Source organism: Triturus cristatus, chromosome 8 (genome assembly GCF_964204655.1).
Source record: "Triturus cristatus chromosome 8, aTriCri1.1, whole genome shotgun sequence".
In the NCBI taxonomy this organism is placed as follows: Eukaryota; Metazoa; Chordata; class Amphibia; order Caudata; family Salamandridae; genus Triturus; species Triturus cristatus.
The window spans coordinates 1,424,444,073-1,424,452,576 of NC_140591.1; positions in this window are offsets into that span (position 1 = coordinate 1,424,444,073).

Below are 8,504 nucleotides of genomic sequence, written 5' to 3' on the forward strand. Positions count from 1 at the left end.
CATCTTGTGAATAAATCAGAATGTATTATGAATTAATGTTTAACTGGCAGGGGACAATTTATTATGTGTGCCTCCTCTTGCCAGTTCTGACTTTCAGTCCACACAGCATTGTATCCTTGTAGTTTGACCTTTCCAAGTAGGAATTTGATTTTAAATACCCAAAGCTCAAAGTCATGCTATCTAAAAGCATGTGTAATCAGGATTGGGTGAAGTTGTCAGATATAACACATGTTTAAGATCTTTGATCACACATAACTTTGAAGCTATGATAATTGAAGTGCCTCTTGTGATGTTGCCTGAGTGCCTCATCCCGCATCAGTATCAAAGTCCTATATGCACTGTACAGTTGGACCTCTTTCTCAGCTAAACTGAGTTTACCAGCTTTTCTCTCTGGAGATGTGTGCCCGTTCTGAAATGCCCATGTTTGGTCACATAGGCTGGCAGGGGAAGAGGTGGGTGTAGAGGAGCGTCATACTGAGCCAGGAGAGTATCCCTTGTCCTTTGCAGGGTGAGTCCTGAGGGAAAAACTCCCCATTGTGAAAGGGCATCACAGTCTGACTCTTACTGTCGGGAGTCAGACTATGAAGACTCATCTAAGCTGCCAGATACTTCTCAGTGAGAATCAGCAAAGGGTCACCTTAGCTCCTGCAGTGCATGGTGCGGAACAGGCTCTGAGTTGTGGTCCTATCTTGTAGCTGGCACTGGCAATGCTAGTCACAGCACACAACCTAGCGTGAGCAGCAGCTCGCATGAGGCATACTAAGGAAGCATAGTGATGGAGCAAGGTTTCGTGTTTAAGAAACTTGCTTGTATGCAATCCTCTCAAATAACATATAACCACCTAACCACCTGTTCCAGCGCGGAGTGCTTAAATCCCTCTTTGCGTCACAGACCATAGATCTATTACAACCATATTCATTCACTCATTCACTGGTGGGGCCCATAACACCAACATTCATTCACTCAGAGACCTACAGTTCCTTGAGAGGTGATCTTTCTCTACTCCATACGCTGGGAAATAATGTGAGGAAAAAAATACACAAATCCCTAATGAGCAATAGATTCAGTTATCTTTCCCTACCTCTCCAGGATCTAGTCATTAAACCAGTAAATCCTCCCATGGATAGGCCATGGATCAGCTGAGTTGCTGGGTAGAGCAACGTTAATTCTCCAAACAATATATATAAAACACATTTCTCAAATAATAACCCAACACAATTCTTATAATCAATTAAGTTTATCTAAAATAAAGCATGGAAAAAATGTCATAAAGCATTTAATATCCTGGTTAGCATATTTACCTATTCTGGCTAAAAGTCGTCCTCTAAGTCAGGTTCAGATCTTTGGTCTCTATGCCCATAAAGCATTCAATTAGTTCGTAAAGGAATTGGGCATCTGATCAGTCCATCAGAGACCTAGGCAGACAGCTGTCCCGCAGTGTCACCGTCCTCTCCGTCAGCATAACGTCAGGAAATCAAGAATGTTCGTCAAGGAAGAGTTTTTTTCCCTCTCTAGTCTAGGCCTTTTATAATGAAATTTACAAAAGATTGTAACAACACATTTCTTTAAACTAATTCTATTGGTCGAAACAGGATCGTCTTTTCCTGCTCCCATGGTCATGATGTTTCTTTTTAGGGGTAATTCATATTTATTAATGATTTTGCAACAGTTGCTGGTTTGTCCATGTCATTTTCTTTCCCATACGAGTTGGTGTCCATGGTGTCATCAAATATAACAATCCACATTTCACGAATGACCATTGTCCCAAGATTGGCGTTCATCCCAGGGTGTCCTTCACAGGGACGGTCTGCCTGGGGTCAGGACGAGGTTATTGTTGCTCATCTTTTAGCGCAGGCGCACTTCACCCAGTAATTCTTGTATTGTCATTGTCGGTTAAATAGGGATGGCAGCCATTTTGTGGCCACTCCAGAGATGTCAACTTAAGCAAAGAAACACAAAAACGTAATTAATACATGGAAATGACTATTAAAATGTTATTCCCTCACTAAACCCCTTATGTGTGTGTATTTATCTAGCAATATGCAACACGCATTGCAGTTTATACTCACATTTAAAAGCACAAATCACAATTTACATTACATAAGCAACATATACCATACAATTTCTATATCTCTATCATTAATATGTGTACGAAAATTAGTTTACGTATTAATTAGGCCATGCAAATGCAGTTCCCACGTGTCTTTTATATTAGTAATGTTGATTAGTCAAAAAACACAGCAAACCATTAATATTATTATTATAAAACAATATTCTTTTTAATTCAAACCCAGAAGAATGGAGGGGTATACACCTTTTTAAGAAAACCCCACTCCAGCAATCCCCCGTTTGGTGATTATATCACCACACAATACCCAATTTAGACCCTTTACAGAAATCTCGAAATTACTTCTTATTCATAGCTTATAAATCAGTTTCTCCATATTCTTCTCTTTTTGCCTTTTTACACATGCTTTCTTTTAATTCATCCAATTTTATCTCTTCCATTTCTATATCTTCACTCCTTTCTTTTCTTTTTAAATTTTCTCTTTTTGTTTTATTCTTTGTTTTCTTATTTCTACAACACATACACCCTAATCTTAAAACTAACAATGCCACTATCACACAGGATAATGGAAACAAAATTTTACCTATAAATGTACTACCTATTTTAACTAAGAAGTTTTTAATAGCAGCTATTTTCTTTCCCATTCTTGTCCATACATCTTCAACCTCCAGTGGTACAATTTCGTCATGCAATTTAGTAATATTTTTAATGTAGACTTTTAGATCTTTACTTTCGTCTGGAATGTAAGTGCAACAATGTTGAACTTTCAGCATTCCACAGACTCCACCCTCTTTTGCCAATAAAATATCAAGGGCAAGTCGATTTTGCATCACCATAGCACGCATGGCAACCATTTCAGTATTTACCAATAAGAATCCATGAGCGGTGCTTGTTGACAAGCGATCCACTACTGTTGATAATTTTCTAATTTTTCCTGCATTCAGAGATATTCCCACTGCTGGTATCAATGCACTAAAGATGTCACTCACAATTTCTGCCCAAGATTCTCTCTTTCTGCGCACTAAATGACTATTTAAACTATTTACACCTTCTTCTCTGTCCATGTGAAAGATCTTTGGAAATACCAGGCCAACATAACATGTGCCATACCAATGGTCTGGCAAACGAAAATATGCCCTGTTCCCACAGATAAAATACAGTTCAGGAAATACTGGATCTCTTCCACCTTTAAATCCCCATCCACCCATGATTCGGTATGTATCATGGCACTCACTATTACCTAAAAAGAGATTATCGTATGCAGTTTGATTCCTTCTAATACAAAATTTTCCTTTCTGAGGCCTATCTAGTGCTATTGTTGCTGTAGTTTCTCCCTTTGTCAGCTGTTTCTCCATCTCTATGTCCCAAGCTGTTTTCTCAACCTTTCCTTCTGATGCCTTTTTGTGCATCTTGTGCCTTCTTTCCTCAACCATATTCAATAATGTCTTTTCTTCTTTCTGTAAACTGCATGTCAAATTATATTTAAATACAGCTTCTAATGTTAGTTCACTAATCTCTAAGAAATATTCACCTAATACTTTAGCAGGTTTCACCTTATTCAACTTATTATTAGCAGGCACTAATGCAAAAATGTTATCTATATCTGAAAAATAATACTCTAATTTCCCTGTTTGATAAAACAAACTAGCTATTACACTACATGTTATTCCATAAGTAGCGGGAAGGTGATGATAAGTCACTCCCTCTGCCACAGAAGCAGGTAACTGCATGCAAACGTAGCAGTCCCTTACATCCATTGTTTTTACATATTCATACAGCACATTTGAAAATACATTGTTAGAAAAATCGTTAATAGACCTATCTTTATGCAATTGAATGTTTGTTTCTATAGTCGGTACTACCTTTGAAATTTTACCTATGTTAGTTTTGTTTTGACCATGTCCTTCTATTGTATCTATTGTAACTTTAAAAGAAATTACTAGAGCAAGTATGCTCCTCAGAAGCATTAATAATCCTGTACAACAGCAACATGTTTTACACCATATTTTCATGAATGTACATCTACTTTTACTACCATCTATGTTAGCCATCTTTACTAAATGGACCGTGTCTTTTGACTTAGCCTCTTCTACTTTTGACCAGTCTCTAACCCAAGGCTTCTAAGCACCTACAAGGTTCTACCAATTTCTACGTTTACTCAAGTTATTGTTTTCCACATAAGCAGCTTTTCTTGTTTATTCAGTTTGGCATTTCATCATCTTTCGCCTTCTCCTCCCAATCAGGATACAGACTCTCCTGAATCTCTGTTTCTTCTTCTCCAATGTCGGACAAGATAATTCTCAGGATTTCTGATTCTTCTTCTTCTTTTACCACTTTGAGTAAAGCCTCCTCTGGATTTCCTTGACTATCTACCTCTTGGGTCTCTTCAGGCAGAGCCACGTACGTCCATTCCGGTGACTTATACTTCTGGTTAGGTTTCCTTGTCCTTCTGAATTCTTTGGTTACAGCTGTTTCTTCTTCCTTTGATTTTTCCTGACTCGTGATTTCATTCACCTGTTCAGCTCTGGGTGATTTCACTTGAGTCAACCGATATCTCTGTCTCTTTATTTTGTTCGGCCAAACTTCTGGTTTTACAGTCCTCTTTACTTTACTTTCTTTGACATTCTTTTCATTCTTTTCCTCTCTCCAAGCTCTCTTTCTCAGAACTCGACCTTCGGGCACTTCGTTCTCACTCTCTTCTGACTCTGTCCCAACTTGCTTTTCCTTCTCACCAGTCTCTTTGTTCACCACCTGTTCTGGTTTCCCTACTTCTGTCCCTCCTCGGGTCTCCGACATGCAATCTTCCTGCTGGCTACTTGTCCCTTCACCTAGCTGGATGTTGCAGTTCCCTACACCTCCTCGGGGTTCTTCCGCAATCTGTCCCTCTCTCTCTGTACCTGTCCCTTCTTCACTCAAATCTATTATTTTAGGTGGGATTTCTCTCAGTTTTTCATCTGGGGCTGGTTTTCTTTGAATTTCCTTTATTGCTTCTTCTTTATCTTTTCCTTCTTTCTTTTTAGGTTCCTTTCCAGGACCTTTCTTTCTTTGCTCGTCTTCCGAGTCTGAGCTTTCAGAAATCTGCAATCTGCTTCTCAGAGAGACACTTCTGGGGACCAGGATCTGATTTGGTTCCTTTTCCCCCTTTTAGGATTTACTCGTGTTTTTGTTACTTCGTTGTCTGATTCAGTACTTGACTCTGAGTCGTCATAGTACTCTTTCTCTTTGCAATCCACTGGATTGGGTATCCTCAGAGTATGGCTGGTATGGATCCAGTTTTTCAATCCAGCACACTTCACAGCTGTGGTCGTAGTCAGAATAACTGTCTTGGCTTTCCCCACCTGGGAACCAAACAGTTCCTTCTTGTGTGAACCTTTATCCTCACCCAATCTCCTGGGCTCAGATCATGGGCTGGCTTCCTTTCAAGGGTGGTGGCATCCGCTCCAACCTGATGAAACACAGAATGAACTGCGTCAGCCAGGCCTTTACAGTACTCCAACACCAAGTCATCAGATATTGTCATCAGTTTGTTGACTGGAATATAAGCATGCCTCATAGCACGTCCCATGATTATTTCATGAGGACTTAACCCTGTAGTTCTATCTGGGGTTGCACGTATGGTCATCAGAACAAGAGGCAAGACATCAGGCCATTTCATTCCTGTGGCTAAACACATTTTCCCAATTCTGTTCTTAATTGTACCATTCATTTGCTCAACCACACCAGAAGCCTCTGGTCGGTAGGCACAGTGCAGTTTCTGCTGTATGCTTAATGCTTCACTGACCAATTTTACAATCTCATTGTAGAAATGCCCTCCTCTGTCTGATTCAAGGGTCACTGGGAACCCGAACCTAGGGATGAATTCCCTCAAAAGCAATTTTGCCACTGTCAATCCATCATTTCTCCTTGTCGGGTATGCTTCTACCCATCTGGAGAATAGGCAGACTATGACCAGTACATACCTCAGTCTGTTACAAGGAGGCATCTCAATGAAATCCATCTGCATTCTGGTAAAAGGACCTCCCTCTCGGCCTATAACTCCTAGGCTGACCACTGTCTTTCTTCCAGGATTGTATTGCTGACAAATTAGACATCTCTGACATAGACTTTCTGATATAATTCTGAATTTTGGGTTGTACCAGGTCTGCTTAAATGACCTGATCATGGCATCTCTCCCTATGTGTCCCTGGCCATGATACATCCGTGCCATGGTAGACAACATGCTATCTGGCATGACTGGTCTTCCATCTCGATAGACCCACACCTGATCCTTTTCCCTTGGTGCACATCCTGCTTTTACCCACTGCCTTGTTTCCTCCTCTCCTGCTTCCTCCTGCAATTGTCTCACTTCTTCCCATGTCCCTACAACGTTAGTAAACATTAAGGAATAAGTAGTCATCTCGTTTTCTTTCCCCCGATTGATTGAATACTGATTTCTAGCACAGTACTGTGCCATGTCATTGGCATACCTATTGCCAACAGTAACATAGTCTTCACCTTGATTATGAGCAGCACATTTCACCACAGCCAATTGTTTAGGCAGCTGTATCGCCTCAAGCAACTTCCCAACCACTTCAGCATTCTTTATAGGAGTTCCAATGGAGGTCAGGAAACCTCTCTGTAGCCATAATTGGCCGAAATCGTGGACAAATCCGAATCCATACTGGCTGTCAGTTATCACAGTCACTCTCACACTTTTCCCAATCTTACATGCTCGAGTCAGGGCCACTAATTCTGCTACTTGTGCAGATTTCACGCCTTTCAGATAGGATGCTTCCAATACAGCTGCAACCGTGCATACTGCATATGCTGCACTCAGCACACCTTCCTATGTACTCAAACATGACCCATCAACGAACATCACAAAATCACTTTCTGGCAAAGGTACATCTTTTATGTCTGGTCGTGGTTTTGTGCAATACTCAAGTACATCCAAACAATCATGATCTGCTTCATCTTTGACTTCCACCTCTACACCATTAGGCAATAGTGTTGCAGGATTCACATTCACACATCTTGCAAGGCTCACATTTGTTGCACCTAGAATAACCTTTTCATACTTAGTCAGCCGACTATGTGTCATATACTGAGTACGACTCCTTGTTAAAAGAATCGCCACATCATGAGGTACATACACTTTCAAAGGGTATCCCATCACAATTCCTTCACTCTGTTCCAAGCTTTGACATGTTGCAGCCACTGCTTTCAGACATCCAGGTAAGCCTACAGCTACTGGATCAAGCATCGATGAATAATATGCAATCGGTCTCCTCAATCTTCCATGTTTCTGAATCAACACAGAAAGTGCACATCCATTTCTCTCGCTGCAATATAACTCAAACTCCTTCTCATAATCAGGCATTCCCAATGCCGGGGCTTCACACAATCCATCTTTCAATTGTTTGAATGCTGCCAATTCTTCCTTGTTTAATTCAAGGGGATCTTTTACATTATTCCTTGTTAGCCGTACCAGAGGTTTTGCAATCAGCGAAAAGTTGCTGATCCACTGGCGGCAGTACCCTACCATTCCCAGAAGCATCCTCACTTCTCTTTGGGTCATGGGGGCTCTCATTCCTTTTATGATTCTGATTCTGTCTATTGTTATTTTCCTTAATCCTTTCTCGATGTTATGTCCCAAATACTGTACTTCTTTCTTACAGTACTGCAGTTTGGCTGGGGATACCTTTAGTCCTCCATCTGCCAAGTGATTTAGTAAGGCTATAGTGTCTACCTTACAAGCTTCACGAGTTTTTGACGCCACAAGGAGATCATCAATGTACTGCACTAGTACTGAACTTTCGGGCATTTGTAAACTTTCTAATGACGTCTTCAACAATTGATTAAATATTGAGGGGCTTTCTGTATACCCCTGTGGGATTCGGCACCATGCCAAAATACGTTCACCAAAACGAAATGCAAAAATTTGCTGACTGTCGTGATGCAAGGGGATGGAAAAGAACGCATGGCACAGATCAATCACTGTATACCATTCTGCATCATGGGGAATCTGATACAAAATCACTGATGGATTTGGTACGATGGGACAACATGGCACCACAATTTTGTTCACTTTTCTCAGGTCTTGTACTATTCTGAATTTCCCATTCGGCTTTTTCAGGCCCATTATGGTTGAATTGCATGGGCTACTCATTATCTCTCTTAGAATTCCTAGCTTGATCATTTTCTCAATTATTGGAGTAACTCCTTCAATTATTTCAGGTGTCAATCTATACTGAGGAATGTTTGGATAACTTACTCCTTCCTTTACAGTAAATTTTACTGGGTCTACATTTCTCATTAGCCCTACATCTTCTCCGGTAAAATCCCAAACCTCAGCTTTCACAGATAATTTCAATTCTTTAGGCAGTTCATCTGGATTAAACACTGCATATGTTCCAACAGTCTCACATTCTCTGTTAGCTATGGTCATTTTATACAA